The sequence below is a fragment of the Calonectris borealis genome, chromosome Z, assembly GCF_964195595.1.
Source record: "Calonectris borealis chromosome Z, bCalBor7.hap1.2, whole genome shotgun sequence".
Classification (NCBI taxonomy): domain Eukaryota; kingdom Metazoa; phylum Chordata; class Aves; order Procellariiformes; family Procellariidae; genus Calonectris; species Calonectris borealis.
The window spans coordinates 24,815,928-24,834,134 of NC_134352.1; the positions used below are offsets into that span (position 1 = coordinate 24,815,928).

The 18,207-nt window shown below is 38.8% G+C and overlaps 1 long non-coding RNA gene across 1 annotated transcript in view; it reads left to right on the forward strand.

The window, feature by feature from the left end:
- LOC142075627 (uncharacterized) overlaps positions 1–17,856 on the forward strand; it is a 47,981-nt gene extending 30,125 nt beyond the window's left edge. The window contains exons 2-3 of the long non-coding RNA XR_012670948.1: positions 3,262–3,471; positions 15,909–17,856. This is a non-coding gene — a long non-coding RNA (uncharacterized LOC142075627). The remainder of the gene's footprint in view (positions 1–3,261; positions 3,472–15,908) is intronic.
- The last annotated feature ends 351 nt before the right edge of the window (positions 17,857–18,207 follow it).

Consider the following 18,207-nt stretch of genomic DNA (forward strand, 5'->3'; position numbering starts at 1 on the left):
TGCTTCCTGCTGGGGCCCTGATCCAGGATGTTGTGGAGGGACTGTTGAAGCTTGTCCAACTCTCTGACTGCTACTCCTTGTTGTTCTTCCATATGGACACCAGTGATACTGCCAGGGCAACCAACAAGTGGATGAGGCCCTCTACAGATAGGAGCAGCCTCACATTGGCAGGACTTTGTCCTCACAGGGAACTTCAACCACCCTGATATCTACTGGAGGGGCAACACAGCAGGGCATAAACAATCCAGAAGGTTCCTGGAGTGCATCAGTGACAACGTCCTGACCCAAGTGATAGAGGAGCCAGTGAGGAGATGTGCTCTGCTGGACCTCATACTTGCCAGTGATGATGGGGCTGTGAAGGCCAAAGGCAGCACTGGCTGCAGTGACCATGAGATAGCAGAGTTCAGGACCCTGAGAGGAGGGATGAAGGCAAAAAACAAGATCACATCACTGGACTTCAGGAGAGCAGACTTTGACCTCTTTGCTTGGCAGAGTCCCACAGGATAGGACCCTGGAGGGAAAAGTGGCCCAAGAAAGCTGGTTAATATTCAATGATCACTTCCTCCAAGCTCAAGAGAAGTCCATCCCAACAAGTAGGAAGTCAGGCAAAAATGCCAGGAGGCCTGCATGGATGAACAAGGAATTCCTGGCAAAACTCAAACACAGAAAGGAAGCATACAGAGGGTGGAAGCAGAGACAGATAATGTAGGAGGAATAGAGAAATATTGTCCGAGCATGCAGGAATGAGGTTAGGAAAACCAAAGCCGAAATGGAATTGAATCTGGCCAGGGATGTCAAAGGCAACAGAAAGGGCTTCTGTAGGTATACAGATGACAAAAGGAAGGCTAGGGCCTGCTGCTGAATGAGACAGGAGGCCTGGTGACATAGGACATGGAAAAGGCTGAGGTACTGAATGCCTTTTTTGCCTCAGTCTTTACTAGCAAGACTGGCCTTCATGAATTCCAGGTCCCAGAGACCAGGAAGAAAGTCTGGAGCAAGGAAGATGTGCAAGATCCTCTTCCTTGGTGGAAGAGGCTCAGGTCAGGGAATACTTAAGCAAAATGGACTTACATAAGTCCATGGGCCCTGACGGGACGCAGCCATGAGTGCTGAGGGAGCTAGCTGATGTCACTGCAAGGCCACTCTCAATGATCTTTCATCCATCATGGTGACTGGGGGAAGTGCCTGAGGACTTGAGGAAAGCAAACATCACTTCTATCTTCAAGAATGACAAGAAGGATGACCCAGGAAACTGCAGGCTGCTGAGCCTCACCTCGATCCCTGGAAAGGTGATGGAGCAGCTAATCCTGGAAACCTTTTCCAGGCACATGAAGGACAAGAAAGTCATCAGGAGTAGTCAGCATGGATTCACTAAGGGCAAGTCATGCTTCACCAACCTGATTACCTTCTATAATGAAATGACTGGCTTGGTAGATGATGGGAGAGCAGTGGGCATTGTCTACCTTGTCTTCAGTAAGACTTTTGACACTGCCTCCTGTAAGAGCCTCACAAAGAAGCTGTTGAAGGACAGGCTGGATTAGCAGACAGTGAGGTGGATTGAAAACTCGCTGAATGGCCAGGCCCAGAGGGTGGTGGTAAGTGGCACAAAGTCTAGTTGGAGGCCTGACTAGTAACGTAGCCCAGGGATAAATAACTAGGTCCAGTCCTGTTGAACACCTTCATTAATGAGCTGGATGATAGCGCAGAGTGTACCCTCAGCAAGTTTGCTGATAACACTGAACTGTGAGGAGTGGCTGATACACCACAGGGTTGCGCTGCCATCCAGAGAGACCTGGACAGGCTGGAGAAATGGGCCAACAGGAACCTCATGCAGTTCAACAAGGAGAAGTGCAAAGCCCTGCACCTGGGGAGGAACAAACCCAGGCACCAGTTCATGCTGGGGGCTACCTGGATGGAAAGCAGCTTTTCAGAATAGGACCTGGGGATCCTGGTGGACACCAAGTGTTGAACATGCACTGGCAATGTGCCCTTGTGGCAAAGAAGGCTAATGGTACCCTGCATTATGGGACTTCATTAGGAGGAGTGTTGCCAGCAGGTTGAGGGACATGATCCTTCCTCTCTACTCAGCAGTGGTGAGGCCACATCTGAAGTACTGTGTCCAGTGCTGGGCTCCCCAGTACAAGATAGACATGGACACACTGGAGAGAGTCCCACAAAGGATCATAAAGATGATGGACTGGAGCATCTCTCCTAGGAGGAAAGGCTGAGAGAGCTGGGACTGTTCAGCCTGGGGAAGAGAAGGCTCAGGGGGATCTTACCAATGTATATAAATACCTGAAGGGAGGGTGCAAAGAAGAGGGAGCCAGGCTCTTTTCAGTGGTGCCCAGTAACAGGACCAGAGGCAATGGGCACAAACTGTGAGGGTGACTGAGTACTGGCACAGGGTGCCCAGAGACCTTGTGGAGTCTCCCTCCTTGGACATATTCAAAAGCCATCTGGACAAGGTCCTGGACATCTGGCTCTAGGTTGTCCTGCTTGAGCAGGGGGGGTTGGATCAGGTGACCTCCAGAGGTCCCTGCCAAACTCAGCCATTCTGTGGTGTGATAAGGAATAACTTACATTGTATTTTCTGATTACTTTTTATAGCTTATATTATTTTATAATCCATTATAGTATATCATGTACATATAGTACTGCTATAGTCTTTCCTTACGCTGACAGGACACGTTTTTCTTGTCTATTTCTTGGAGCAGAGACTAGTGCACAGTACTGGATGTTTTAAAGTACTTTGCAGTTCTGAAAATGAACATAACAGGCAGGCAATTTAGAAAAAATTAATTCAGCAGCCCCATCCTTCAGTTCCTGAACATTTCCCTGTGACTGGTAGCTGGGCTTATGCTAGGTGGATGTGGCTGGTTAAACTAGATAATATGAAAGTGTTCAGCTAGATGTAAGGGGAGATTGCTGTGATATGGTTATAAAGCTCAAGAAAGGAGCACTCTTGTAGGAAGTCAGAGGGGGAATACTAGGACAGTTCAGTACAGGAAAAAAGGGGTTACAGGTCAATGTATTCCTCTTTAAGTTCACAGAGCATGAGTCTGGAGTGACTGATGGGTTAATATTGACTGGTGAAATTGGCTACATTTCACATTTACTGCAAACGGTGACATTTCTAATGCAAGATGGCCAGTCTGGCAGTTTTCCATCCTTCGGAAAAAAAAGATCTTCTGAATGAAGACGGAATACTTGTTCTATTATATAATCTTCTCACATTGTTTTTTTTTTTTTTTTTCCTTTAAGATGCGGTGTTCTCGCCATCTGGCTGCCTCTCACTTCCTTTGGCTCTGTTATTGAAGCAAACAAGATACTCTTGAAAAGACCAGTATTATTTAGCACATTATTGAATCTTGAAGACATTCATACTCAAGTTTCTCATTCTTCTGATAAGCTTTGTTGGAAAGAAAAGATGCTGGAAGTTATTGCCTGTGAATTTATCAGTGTTTATTTACTGTAAATGGAATTTTCAACATTTCACAGTGTGAGAGCCTGAGTTTCTTCTCAAAAAATGAACTCACACTAAAGCCAGATTGCCAAAGCTATGCATATCCCAGATCCAAAAGAATATTTAAGCTCCTAATACCTGTTTAAGGCCTCAATTTTCTATCAATTTCCTTAACTAGGTAGTAGGATCCTAAATATTCTGTTGGTTCTATGACTAGTTATCTAATGATAGAAATAGGCACCAACTCCTATTCTGAGAAGAATCTATGTAGAGTATATACCTAAATCTATAATCGCCCATCTATTAATGAAACATGTTGGAATGATTCATATAAGAGATGAGTTGTCATAATCTATTCGGAAAATGTTGATTGTTCAGAAAGAAATAGGATGTGGTACTATATGCCAAAATTGACATCACCTGCTTCAAGTCATTTATAATCTGGAAGCAAGTTATCTTAAATGCATATGGATTATTTTCTAATAGGTAAAGCACATACCAGTGTCTTTTATACATTATATAAATGCCATATATCCCTAAATATCACTAAAGTGCTGGGTGAGCAGCTGGTTGCACAACAATATATAATGTGTAGGGCGGAAAAAAAAAAACTGAGTTACCAGTTTGAATGGCATATGCCATGGGACTTTTATACCAGTACTAAAATATGTTTGAAAACTTTAAAAATCCTAAAGAATAAAGTCTTGAACTTAATCGAAGATGAGGGAAGACTATTCTATATCAGACATTATTTTGTAATGTGATATGTTTATTTGTGATGAAATATGAGTTTGGAACTGAATGATTGTTTATTATAACTGATTACTCTTGCATGAAAACAGAACTCAGTCCCACAACATATACTTGAGACTTCACAAATGGATTTGTGGCTGCCATGCTAAGACACTTAAGCCCAAAACTGTAGCCTTCTAAATTCCAGGCGAGCTGCAGTCTAACACAAGGGAAATTTAAGGTCAATAAAGGTCTTAGTTGCTGACACCAGCATGCACTGGGTACCTAACATTGACTTCTGGGTGTTCTCCTGATGTAGCTCAGCTTTTTCAGTGCTGACCAGCTCACTGCCTACCAACTGCCAGAGCTCTGTCTGGATCCATGACCCAAACCTTGCAGGGGTGGTGCTTGATCCAGTTATTTATACATCAAAGACAGTCATAGCTTAAAGAGATACAAACTTTAAGCACAGCAAAAAGAGGCAGCAAAAGCTGCTAAAATTGCCGCAAGTTTGTGGCATAGTTTGATGGTGAAGATATATATGCTTCTGAGGGAGGTATGCTTCTGGATCTCCCTCAGGCAGGAGAGACACCCAATGCTCTCAAAGACAAGGGAGTTTCCAGTAGGCTTTCAGAGAGAACACTCCTAATGAGGGAAGAGTAGGATATATGTAGAGTAGGTTTTGTGTCCATCTCTTATTCACTTAGATCCCTGATAATAAGTTTATCAAAAGAATTAATTGAAAGTGTATTATTGAATTGCAATTGTATTAATTGCTTTGTAATTCAACTTTAAGAGTAATTTGAATTAGTCTTTCTTATATGGTCTGCTAACCTGAAAGTTAATAAAGCTAAGAAGCACTGTCCAGCGGGAACTGGCTATTGTATGTATTTAAAATGAAGGATCTTAAACATAAATGGCATTTGGAGTCCATAGTTTATGCTGTCCATCTTTCTAAAAAGTTACCAACCCGGGCATCTTGCTCGCCCGGAGCCTGTAAATTAGTCTCCAGGCTGCTTTTATACTGGTTTAACAATTCGCAAGAGCTATGATACTTGAAAATTTAAAACGTCTCTTTATTCAATTAAATTCTAAGGACAAAAGCCTTTCTTATTAATTATTAAAGCAGTACGAAAGCAGGCTGGAGACACTGGGATTTCACTCTGGTTCTGTCAAAAATTTTACTTTACTGTCAAAGAGCTACCTAATAGAATTAGCAAAAGAAAAGGTGAATGTAATTTTTTAAAAAATTATGCAATTTAAGCACTTGTAACCTCTAGGTGAAGTCTTGGCTATCATTAACTAGATGAAATTGTTAAGTTTGTCTTAGACCTACAGTGCAATGTTAGCTTCTACCAAATGTTTTTCTTGTTAGCTGCATAGGTCTGTCATCAACATGTAACAATTGCAAAAGAAAATGGTTGGATTTTAAAAAAGCCATTTAAAATATGTGTCCTTTGCAAACATACATGTTTTTTTCACATCTGCTAAATTACTTGGATTCCACCTTTGCCAAGATTTGCTTAGTGAGAGGAGCTGGTTACAAAAGGATCGCTGTGTCCTTTGTACCTGCTTGGAAGGCTATGTTATCACCTACGCTATCTTGTCAGTTACTAAAAACCAGGAATGGCTTAAAGTTAGGCCAATTAACATACCATATTCAAATGAAAGAATAGGAAATCTATCCACAAACTTAAGGACAGAACAGCCAGCAAATCTGTCCAGAATCTTACATCTTTGCAAAAGTGTTTGCAAGCAGATGCATGTTCCCTCTCTTTCTAAAAGCATTTGAATCAAGGTGTGGCTGTATTTCTTGTTGTGAACAGCAAAAAAAGACAGGAGCGGTTTGAATTTAAGAACTGGCAAGATCTCAGTATCACTTTTTGGTCAGTGGTATCAAAAACTGCTGAGGTGATCAAGCTGGTCATAACTGAGAAATGTTCTTTCTAATTTCATGAAAGTTTCCATGGATTACTTTGAAGAAATCTAAAAGCAATTTGCCAATGGCCTAGGAAACTTGAAGTCTCTAACTTCTTCAAGGATTACTTCAGCATAAGGCCTAAGGGGAGGAAAACATTATTCCTGAAATGTGAAGTTATTAACTGTTAAAGATGTCCATGCACAGATGTTTTATTTTCTGCAAGACCTTTGACAGAGGAGATCTGGCAAACCTTATTGCAATGCCTTAAGGTATTATTTCACCAGCTGTCTAACTGATCTTGTGCTGAAGATTGTGTCCAATAGCAGAGTCAGAAAACAGAAGTAAGTTTTTGAGCTTCAGTTTCTCTATAAACCAAATCTTTAATGGAAAATTTGGCTGACAAAGGTGGGCTGTATTATGGTCCTGACTTGTGAACAGCTGACTGTGAAATACGTTGACTTTGCCACATATAAGTGACTTACACCAAAGATTTGGTGACAAGCAACTGCAAGCTGGTAAAATCATAGATGGCCACAGCTGTTTGATCATGTGTTTCAGAATTCTTAATCTGTTTTCTATCTGAGGGGTGCTTAATTTATCATATGTGAAATAAACAGCTTTATAGCGCATTTCCCACAATCAACAAAACTATTTAATGATGAAATTAAACACAACTGATACACTGGTTGACCATTTCAACTGCGGGATGAATAAGTTTAGTGACTGAGCTGCTCTTTTGTCCAAAATATAGCCAGCCTGACTAAGTACTTGTTTAGATATAACAGGAAGAATTATTTTTTAATAATTTTTATTCTAGGAAAATATGCTTATCACTAAAATATCAGGTTTGTAGTTTTTGACATACAGACCAATCTATCAAGAGAGTCTTTAATTGCCTATTTTAAGCAAAAGCATTCACTCCCTTCAACACATTAAAGAAAAGATAGAGCAGGTACCCAAAGAGGCTCCTAAATGTACCTATAGAGGCTCCCTTTGAACTGATGAAGAACTGATAAAGATGCTGAACTGTTTTCGTATGAGGCTTATGAATAGAACCTATCTAACACCAGGCCACAAAACTGAGAACACAGGCACAATGAGCAGCACGGATTTCCCTCTTTATGCTAAGTTTATTCAGTCATTGGACCCAAAATAGAGGGATCAGGCAATTCCTAAAAAGGGCTGAGAAAGCTGAGCTAGAAGGGATTAAGGAGTACTTTCTGGCTGCCTCTTCATTTTGCCTCAGAAGAGAGAGAGCTAAAGGTGAAGGATCCTGGATCCCTGAAACCGACTTGACTGGAGATTACTTTGCTTACATTTACTGTGCAGTTTTCATTTGAAGAATGAAGTGGAGGGAAAGGCCTGGATACATTTTGGGGGTTCTTTTAATTCCTGTTGGAGTGATATGCCTAGAAATTGAGAGACTTCTCAGAGAATTTTTTCTTCTCCACGAATTAGAGGTTGACCATTTCCTACATAATTCTTTAAGATAGTCTTCCCATGCACAATATATCCCCATCCCCGGAAAGGTTACACCGACAACTCACTAGAAATTTAAGAAAAAAATTAGAAATCCGTCATACCGGAGAGTTTTTGTGATTATCTGTCACCTCATGTATCCAGTGAGTCCTCACAGACCATGGAAACTGTCTAAAAAGAAAATCAGTCTTGAACGCAATGGTTCTTGTGTTCATTACTACCATCACTGCTCTGCATAGTGGTTTCCACTTCTAGCCAGTCCTTTCTATCTGCTTAGTAATTTGATCCTCTATAGACTTGGGAAGGCTTTGAGATGTGCAATAATTGTAAATACTAATTAGTTTGGGCCATGCTAATTTCCAAATGCCATTATTCTACCAGTGAGATGATCCAGTTGTCTCCAGAGCACAATCCTCCAGTATGGTTGGCATGGGAACACATACTCAGTCTTTTGTATTTACATGGCTTTTGCTGACAAACATTTCCAGTGCTGACACTAAGGTAATACAAAGAACTGACACTATTGTTATTTTACTAGGAACAAGGAGAGCAGGGCATTTTAATTATAGTATGACTTCTTAGTCACTTCTTCCCTTTGGGGCCATTACAAGTACTTTAAAATTACTCCTCTTCTTCCATGTTCCATTACTGCATAAGAGTTTTTCTAAAGTCTAGTATTTATCCCTTTCTAAGACAGCTTATAAGACACACAAGACAAAAAACCTGCTTCAAGTTACAATGTGTAGTAAATTTATCTTACATAAATCTTGCCAAACGCCACATCAGCCTATTCATGTCCTGCCTAGCAGCAACTCCCCTAGTTCTCTCTTTACTAGGTAAGGATTAATCACTCACTCTGCATTGCTTATTCTCCTTTCTGGGCAAGTGAGGAGCATACTTTTTCACTGCCACCTGAGCTGTGTGTCTTAATTTTGGTTGTGCTGTTTGATCAAATTAGCAACCATACCCTCTTGTCTTTGGCCTTTGCCAGGTCCAGCTCTTCAGTCTCAGTCAGTACAGGCAAACAAGCCTCCCTCCAAGCCATGCAAGGTTTCTACCAAGTACCAACTCACTCTTCCTGCTTCTTTTTTATCCCAGTCACAGATGAGTCAGCCTGCAGTTGGAAGGAAGGTTCTTACTACCTCCATGGAGCAATATATTACAGTACAGGTCTAGAACAATTGATTTCTTGGCAAATATATTTCTTCTTTTTCTCTCTGATACTGGGGATGAAGCACTTTGGATGAAGCACCAATGGATTTTAATGAGTTTGGCAAAATAAAGCTGTTTTTCAATGAGTGTTAACTTTTAAATATATTACTATATACTTATACCCTTCACTAGCTATCTGGTTTTGGCTACTATTGCAGGTAAACTATTGAGCTAGTGGACCTTCAGTCTGTCTGAGCAGGCCTCTGGTGTGACTTTTATATTCACAGAGAAAATGCAAAAACATATTATTCAGGAAACAAAAATTAGAGAGCAAAACCCCACGAAACTGAGATGAGTGTTCCTTTTATTACTTTTTCTTTGAAAATTTGGTGCAGGTGAAGCTGGGTTAAGAATAAATTCAGGTGCAAATGAACTCAGGGCAATTTCTTCATTTTTTCCCCCAAGATATTCCAGGAAGTTGTCAGGAGTACAGAAGACTAAGTGCAAGTTAAAATCTTGGTTTATTAATCAGCAGTAGATTAAAAATCTGTGTCTTACTGTAAGCTGTGCGTTTCATGCTGCTTATTTCTTTGTTTCCACCCTGTGTGAAGCCATCTGTTGCGTAAACACAGCTATCTGGGAAAGGAGGGCAGCATGTACAGACACTAATCTGAATTCTGAAACTTCCATTTTGCCAAGTTTTTGGTCAGATTAGTTCCCTGGTTTTATCCACAGGATGTCCCCACAAGCGGTTGTGCTGGCAATACTAAAGGTGGGGATGGAGGGGGATTCTGTGATGCAGAAGTAGGGCTGAGTCAGTGTACTGGTTTGGCTGGGATAGAGTTAAGAAATGAGGAGCAGCTAAGTCAAAAGTAGAATCATATCACTGCTGACTGTAGACCTTTATTTTCAGGAAGGAGACATGACAGCGAAATATGTGCAGCCTATGGAATTTCAACCATACCAGGGGTTCTGATGGTGAAATTGAGTTTATAGGATCTATTGAATTTTTTTTCTTCCTCATCTCAAGCATCATTCAGGATAATAAAATGATTAATTTTTCAAGACACAAGCAGTCTTCTCTCACAATACCTTCAATTTAAAAGCTTTGCTCATAGATCTGCTGTGATATGATATAAAATCAGTGCTGGCAAAAATATAAAAATGATGCCATCTGTTGTTGGACTGGATACAGATGTCAATTCTTTTAACTGGGCAACAAATCTGAATTGTTCACAGCAGGGGTAAGCAAGGTATCCTGAATGTTCACATCCTGTATTGGCAATCATGGTGATCCACTGGTTACTCAATTATCATTCAGTAACTTAACACATCTGATAATCACAAATTAGACATTTACCTTTCACGCTTTTTAACTTTCTAACCCCCAAAATTAAATGGGAATATCCTTCTGGCAATTGAAAATCAGCCTGAAGGCTTTATGATCAGAGAGAATAGTATCTACAAATAATACACATGAACAAAGTATTTTACATTTATTCTATTCCTATACATCAAGTTATAGTTTAGTTTTCCACCTCTCTTTCCTGCTAGTGCTTTAAAGAAGTCCATTCCTGTATCAATAAAGGTGAAAGCATAAATATCACAATGTAATAATCAATTGTTAAAGATTTAATGAAAATTCTGTGAACCTAATAGAAGGCCAGGTTTAAACTCAATGACAATGCCGTATGTTTTTTTTTCATACCATGCCAGTTCAAAATTAATATGAGAGATAATGATGCATTACATGTAAAAATATTATTACAATCAGTGTAATATCTACTGTGATGTTTATTTTACATTATGTTCAAATAATTTCTACACTTTTGACCCAAGCAGCTAGACAAAGGCCTGGAGTATTGCCAGTTTTCTAATTAAGAAAAAGAGTGCTGATGACCTTTTAACAACTCCATGTATTTTATTCAAAAGTAGCCTGGTATTTTTCTTGTTTGTATTAACCCCTATTTTCCTGAATGCTGGAAGAACTGGACAATAACATTTATCCCATGTTCATTATTTTATGTACATCAGCTGTGCCTACATCAAAAGCTCATTCTCTTGGCTATTCTTAGGGTTAAATCCTGGTCCTCATATAAGTCTTCAACTTTACCTCAGGCTGTCAAGTTTCATACCATGAACATAAGGTGCATTTGGCTTCTTACTCCCAACCCCTAACAACAGCATTGGCATCTCCTGCTTTTGCTCTGGCATTTCTCCCCACACCTGGTGTACGCAAACCCCAAAGCAGGAAAACTTGTGGCACTGTGCTGCAGCCAGTGACGAGCACCCCAGTGGAGCCCAAGCTCAAGACATCCTGCTACCATGGCCCCAAAGGCAGCTGCTCAGTTTTACTGATTCAGCTTACTATTGAAATGTAGGTTACAGAGCATTGTTCACTAGGAAGAGATGAAAAGCCTACTACATACTGTGATTGCTGAACTGTGAACTATATGAGATCCTTGATTAGTGTAAAGAATACCCTGAAAAGGGGCACAGTTGTGTGATCCCCACATCATGAGGATCATACTTGATTGATCTTTTCAATTCTAGCAGCAGAGAGAAAAAGGAATAATATGGAAAGAGTTGCAGTACTGGAACAGAGAAAATATGCTCCTAAAAAACCTAAAATTAAGCTATGCAAATAACTATGAACCGACCCTGGAATGCCTTTGCTTCCATTTGTGTCTCACTTAAATGAGATTGAGTATAAGCAGCTGTTCTATACAATGGAAATAGCTTGTAACAGTTACTGGCAAATTTGGGGCAAAAACATTTCTAAATTAGTCTTTGCAATTTTAAAGGAGAAACAAATGTTTCTCAGTTGGGCATGCTGTTTTGTAAAGGGGAAGACATCCATTCAAGTGCCTGTTCAGAATCAGGCAATTAATGTGTTTGATGTCTTTGTAGCCTGCAGCCAAGATCAGCCAAGCCAGTTTTGTGGAATATGCTGGTGTGGGTTTCCCACTGTCTCGTCTGCTGAGGCTTTCAAGTTATACATGAAACACCTGCACTTGGGAGCTCTTGCAACTGGACAATTTCTATTTCAGTTAGCATTTATTTTTATAATATTAAAAAAAAAAAAAAAAAAAAAAGGTTAAACAGCTTTAGCAGGAAGGGCTGCGAAAGGGCTGTAAAATGGTTAATTGCAACAGAGCAACTAATTGACACAGTCCAACTAGTGATTGGTGAACCAGACCTGGCCCACAGCTGCTTGTATGCAGCCTCATATCAAGGGCACCTGAGTGCCCGCCTGCCCTGCCACAGAAACTTCTGAAAATGCTGCAGTTGGGGCTGCTATGACAGAGATGATGCTGCTCAGGTGTCTTTCTACCCTGCCAGAAGCAGCAGCTGCTGCACAAGGAGAATGAGCAGGGGTCCAGCCTTCAAGTGCATCCACCTGGGGATTGTATTGGGGGTGGATGAGATGCTCAGCAGTGGCTACATCTTCACATTCCAAGTATCTTCTCTGGAACAAAGAAAGGTGGATTTCAGTAATTTCCCCCAAATAATCTAATTGTAAGTACATTCAAGCATCCCTGAAAATCGCAACCCTAGGTTTTTATTTGAACTCTTAAATAAATATTGAAGTCAGTATTTGTCATTTGCTTTTAAATTCTGTCTCATATTTTCCTTGAAATAACATACAGAAAGGAAAGGATTGCCTCCGTATTTGGAGCTGAAAAGACAGTCTTGCCTGTTACAGGACGTAATGCTGAAATACAAGGAGAATGGTCTGATTTCAATCAAATAACATTTTAATTATTTAGTCTGTTTAATCTATTATTGAAAAACTCTCATAATGCAGCTCTAGAAAACCTTCCTATACTAAACTGAGGGTTTTTTGTGGCATTGTATCAGAGGTTTCCAATATTCTTAATTAATCATAGCTAGGTTATATGACATATAAAATTAACAATATATGAAGCTTCAGTATTCCATTTGATCTTAATAAGAATGGTCCACTAAAGCCAGTGAGTTTTTCAAAATAGATTAAGCTACAAAAAACCAAATAATTAAACACTGATTTATTTTTAAAACCAGACCATCATTCTCAGGTTTCTTCAGCACTTTTTACAGTTAGAATATTAGTATGCATATGTAATACTTTGTTTAAAAGTTAATCTTCCCAAACACACTTCTTACAGAAAAAAGAATTATATCAATATTTACTGATTGTGCACCTATGAAGTCTCTAAGGATTTGGAGACCTGTAACTCTGACAAGGTTATTGGAAAGGAAGGTGATCCTTTAAATTCCAGCAAGCATATATTCGCATTCAGTCAAGGTCATTTATCAATCAAATGAACGTCATTTCATAAACACCCCTGAACAACTGTATTCTATTACCTAAATGGATAGGAGAGGTGTAAATGGGTGTCTAAGGGATGAAATCAATTTAGCTTAGAGGCACTCAGCTGTTAGAACAGTTGTGAACATGTCTGGCTGCTAATATATGCTGATTAGCATTAATATCATACGATGTCTGAAATGTGGCTGGCATGACTTTTCTAAACCAATGAATGGTGATTACACCTCTGTTTTCTTTATTATTTGAGTAATCGCTTCTGGCTGTGTGGACTATCAGGTTTGCAACACGCGCGGTACTGAGTTTGAAGATTTGTACCCACAGGCATCTTCTTGTTGCTGTGATCCTGTTGGAGAAGGAAAATGAAGAGCATTTGACCTGTTATTTACTGGCAGCAAAGGGTCCTGCATAGCCCACTGAGAAAGTAAAAAGGACCTGTACTAAAGTATTAGAAATATAAGCATATCATAGTATGCTTGATACTTATGCTGACAATATATGCTTGATGTGTTGATGCTGACAAATTGAAGGGGAGTTTTCAAGTGCTGGATTACAGAATAAACTTGCCTTCGTAGTCCAGTTCAGTCAGGGTTTCTCTTTGTGATTTTTTTTTTCCCCCTAATATGATGTGGGTATGATGGAAAAGTTTAGTGCCAGAAGGGCGACAACATTGATTACAAATATCAACAAAACAAGGACAAAACAAATGTTTTGTTGTCTTTGCAGATGAGTAACTTCTCTACTGTCCCATTTCAGTAAAAGAATGCAGAGGGATCAGGAAAAATCAGGGGTGCCCAGACTCTCTGCACCATCCTGGTATATCTCAAATACTCCAGTGAAGGCAGCTCTTCAACAGAGGTAAACTCAGGCCACCTGTCCTAGAAAAAAAATCTCTTCCAAAAAGCGTATTCAGAAGAAGAGATGATGAAATCAGTTCCCCAAAGACTCTCGGCTTTGATTTAAGAGTATTCAGTGATTTCTGAGAGAATAGGCAACAAAGAATTAGAACTTGAGGGGAAAAAAGGAAAATATTACATAGTTATCACAACAGGAAAAGCTCTTTATTAAAACTAAATAAGTGTTACAGATAAAATTGGAAGTAGAAGATAAGATTTCAAGATCCTATGAAGAAGATAGGATGCTGAGAGAAGACAGGTTTCCAAATGTCTTTATGCAAGCTTGATAATGCAAGTTTTTTAAGTCTGGGTCATAGAGGAGCAAATAGCTAAACTGATGAAAATTACAAATAATTCCATTTTTATACACAGGATCCTTACATGTGAAAATAACAAAGTGTACTTACTTTGTGTGCAAGAGGAAACAATTTCCAAAAGCTGCTAAACCTTCATAAGAATTGCTTTTAAACATTATATTGAATCTGAACTGTGTCATATAGTTTAATTTAAAATAAACTTTATTTTAAAAAAAAAGGACAAATTGAAACAATTCAAAATTGCAGTATCTGTCATATTCCAAATACAACTCCAAGGTTTGTCTTGGGTTTTGAGTCAGCCAAGGTCAAACTGGAAAACATGTTCAGATGCATCAAAAAAAAAATTGCTAAGCATCAGTTCCAAACACAGTTGTCCCTCCACCATACCTGAATGACAGAAAATTATCTTTTTATGATGCTGGAATGCCATTAAGGAACATTTAGGGCGATATGATCCATCACATCATTTTGGATGAGTTATACTTTTTGTCCTGTCTGCTTGTCATACAGGGAAGAACAGTCAATTTGCAGAGAAAAAATGACATGGAACATAAGTAAAAAAGAAAAAAACATTTTCAAAATACCTGTGTAAGAAAACAAGATCTCTGTTAATTGGTGGGAATCTATACAGTCTTTACACTGTATCGAACACCGGGAATAACTGCAATTGGGTTCTCATGGAAATAATGTTCCCTTCTGTAATTTTTAACATGGAAAATTGTCCTGGTTTCAGCTGGGATAGGGTTAAATTTCTTCCTAGTGCTGTGTTTTGGATTTAGTACGAGGAGAATGTTGATAACACACTGATGTTTTCAGTTGTTGCTAAGTGCCCTCCTAGTCCAAGGACAGCTCCCGTGCCTACTGACTGAGCTAGGTACACAAGATGGGAGGGAACATAATCAGGACAGCCAGCCCAGCTGGCTAATGGGGTATTCCATACCATGTGACGTCATGCTCAGTATATGAACGGTAGGCGTGATCCAGGAAGTACCGATCGCTACTTGGTTATCGGTCAGCGCGGGTGGTGAGCAATTGCATTGTGCATCACTCATTTTGTATATTTTATCATTATCATTATTATTTTCCCTTTTTCTGTTCTATTAAACTGTCTTTATCTCAACCCACGAGTTTTTCTCACCCTTACCCTTCCGATTCTCTCCCTGTCCCGTTGGGGGTGGAGGGGAGTGAGTGAGCGGCTGCGTGGTATTTGGCTGCCTGCCAGGTTAAACCACGACAAAAATCTATAGATCATATTTTTTCTCAGCTTAAGGTAGCTTGCATATGCATTCATTCATCCCCTGGCCACGCACTCCAAAGAAAAACAAAGCCTGCATCTTTTATTTTTTTAAATTAATCCATCACTTGTGTATATGTATTCAGAAGGATACACTGATGGGCTTGTTACTGATACAAAACCATGGGGTAATCAAGACTAAAGCATGTGGATTTAATTTGTAAATAATTATAGCTGCTGTTTGTTTTTGCTTAATGTAATCAAAATGAAATAAATATTACTAATTAATTCAAACACAAAAGAGTTAACAGATACAGATTTAAGGCAATGGTGTAGGTAATTCAGTTGTGGTTCTTATTCCAACTCATAAGCATAATTATTCCTTTATTGTCTTTGTCTTTATAGTGAAACTGTTGAAACTAGATTTTGGGAAAGAAAGAGAAAACAGAACACAAAAGGAGATTTTGAAAAAAAAATCAAAGAAAATAAAAGTAAAGGAGGAGGAGACATTTAAAAAAAGGATTCAATGCAGAAAAAGCAACTTCATACTCTTGTGCCAGTATGGTAAGCTTTAGTAACCTAATTCATGCATTATAAGATTTTAAAATTAACTTTTTTCAAAGATAATTAAGTAAATACTAAAAAGGATGGAAAGGAAGCTTAGTTCTTTTAGAATTAATCTACTTTCAAAATAGAATTTTGGAACATACAGAAGATCAACTTTGTACTCTTCATGATGTTCAAAATTTTAAAAATACGGTTCATGCTCTAGTATTTTTATTGAGACAATGTAAAGTCAATATAAAGACTTTAAAAATCTCTCTTACATTTGGGGCAATTTGATTCAGGAGTAGAACTGGATAGCTGTTTTTTTTAACTACTTCAGCTATGCCCTAACTCATTTATGTATTGAAAAACAGGTAATATTGTTCATAACAGTATTTCTGAGATTAAAAAAAAAAAAAAATAAAAAGCAAATGAGACTTCCAGTTGCTGAGCTTATAAAATTTGGAAGAAGCAAATTATTTAATGAAGTTACAGACCTAGGGTTTTTTCCCCTGGTTATTTTGAAAACATTATTTCATTTAAAAAAAAAAAAATTACATATTTCTATTTTCAAAGTTATAATTGCAAAACAATAAAGCAATTTCACAATTTAACATAGTCAGAAATGCTATAACTTTTCCATGTATTTAAAATTATGCGCCTCTTTAAAAAAAATTTTTTTTAAGGTTTTTAAAGTCTGGACTGAATCTATGTTTTTGAACCAAGCAGAAATAATAAGCCCTTCAGCCAGAATAAACATACATCATTTAGAAAGGACTTCAGATGATATATTCTTGAAAAGGGTAATTGTTTTGCTTTATTGTAGTATTTTAAACAATACGTATTTTTAAGAATACAAAATAATGGAGGTGTGTTAGAGAACAGAGGAGGATGACTGAGAATCATCTGGACAAGTGGTACCTTTTTAGCAAGGCAGGTGCCTGAGAGAAGGCAAATTTTCATTACCAGTGTCGAAAGCCCTCTGTATCTTCTCCAAGGAGACCAACACAGACACAGAGCAGTTTCTTTGCCTCTTGAGGAAACCTGAGGGATGCAGCAAGCATACCTGTGAGCACTAGTTGAATAAAAAACAGCCCTGGGATGAAATGTCTTCATCCTGGGGCACTTGTATTTCACCTTGTACAAAGCCTTGCCTTTAAAACTTTTAATAGCTGTTCTGCGAAGGAGATTCAAGACGGAGAGAGCTTAATCTGCCTTGTAGTCTTCATGGCCTTGCTATCTTAGTCTGTAACATGTGCCATCTCAATCGTAGCAAACTTCCGTGTTCATGAAATAGTAATGCCTAAATCCAGGCTTCTGTGCTGTTAGTAACATATATTAGTTTACCTGTTCAATGCTCTCTCATGGGACTCACAAAGCTTTGTTCTGGTAATAAAGGATGAGCAACGAAGGGTACACGTTTTTTTTTTAAGCATTCGCAGCAGTGATAGGAGTGGATGCTCTCCTTACTTGATGGTCCATGATGCTTCCCCTCTGTAGTTCTACTGAACCGATGTAAAACTGGCCCATATCTTATCCTATCCTATGGCCCATAAGAAGTCTTTCTTTGAATTCATGTGTCTTAGCCTGGTTTTTCAATAAAATTGCTGCCATGCAAATGGTTCCACAAGAAATGGAGGTGTACATGATATTAATGATATAGGCTCAATGAAAAAAAAAAGAAACAGAAATATTTAGGAACCATTTTATCTCATTTCAAACTTGGTTCTCTATAATTAAACAAGATTGGACTCTGCGAATACTTGAGTAAGAGACTTTAAAAGAAAGGCCTATTCAAAAGAAAAGCTGTCTAACTGGGCTTATGAAAAAATCCATTTTTTTATACTACTGCTTAGCACCGCCTCTGCCCCATGATGTTGTCTGGAGTCTTGCCATACTTATTTCTGTAGTATCTATTGGGATGCTGATGTGATGAAACATGAGTAAATGGAATTTTAATAGGTGGAGAGGTCAGATCAGATTTAACTTCAGAGACTGCTTCCATTGCCTTGACAGAATGATATTGCACAGAACAGTTTTTCCACAAAGGTCTTATATGTGGTACCTCTACCCACTCCAAACTTCAAAAATATCAGTTAAGTGGAGATCGTGATTGAAAGAGCTGAAGTGTTCATAAACATGAACACAATGAAGAAAC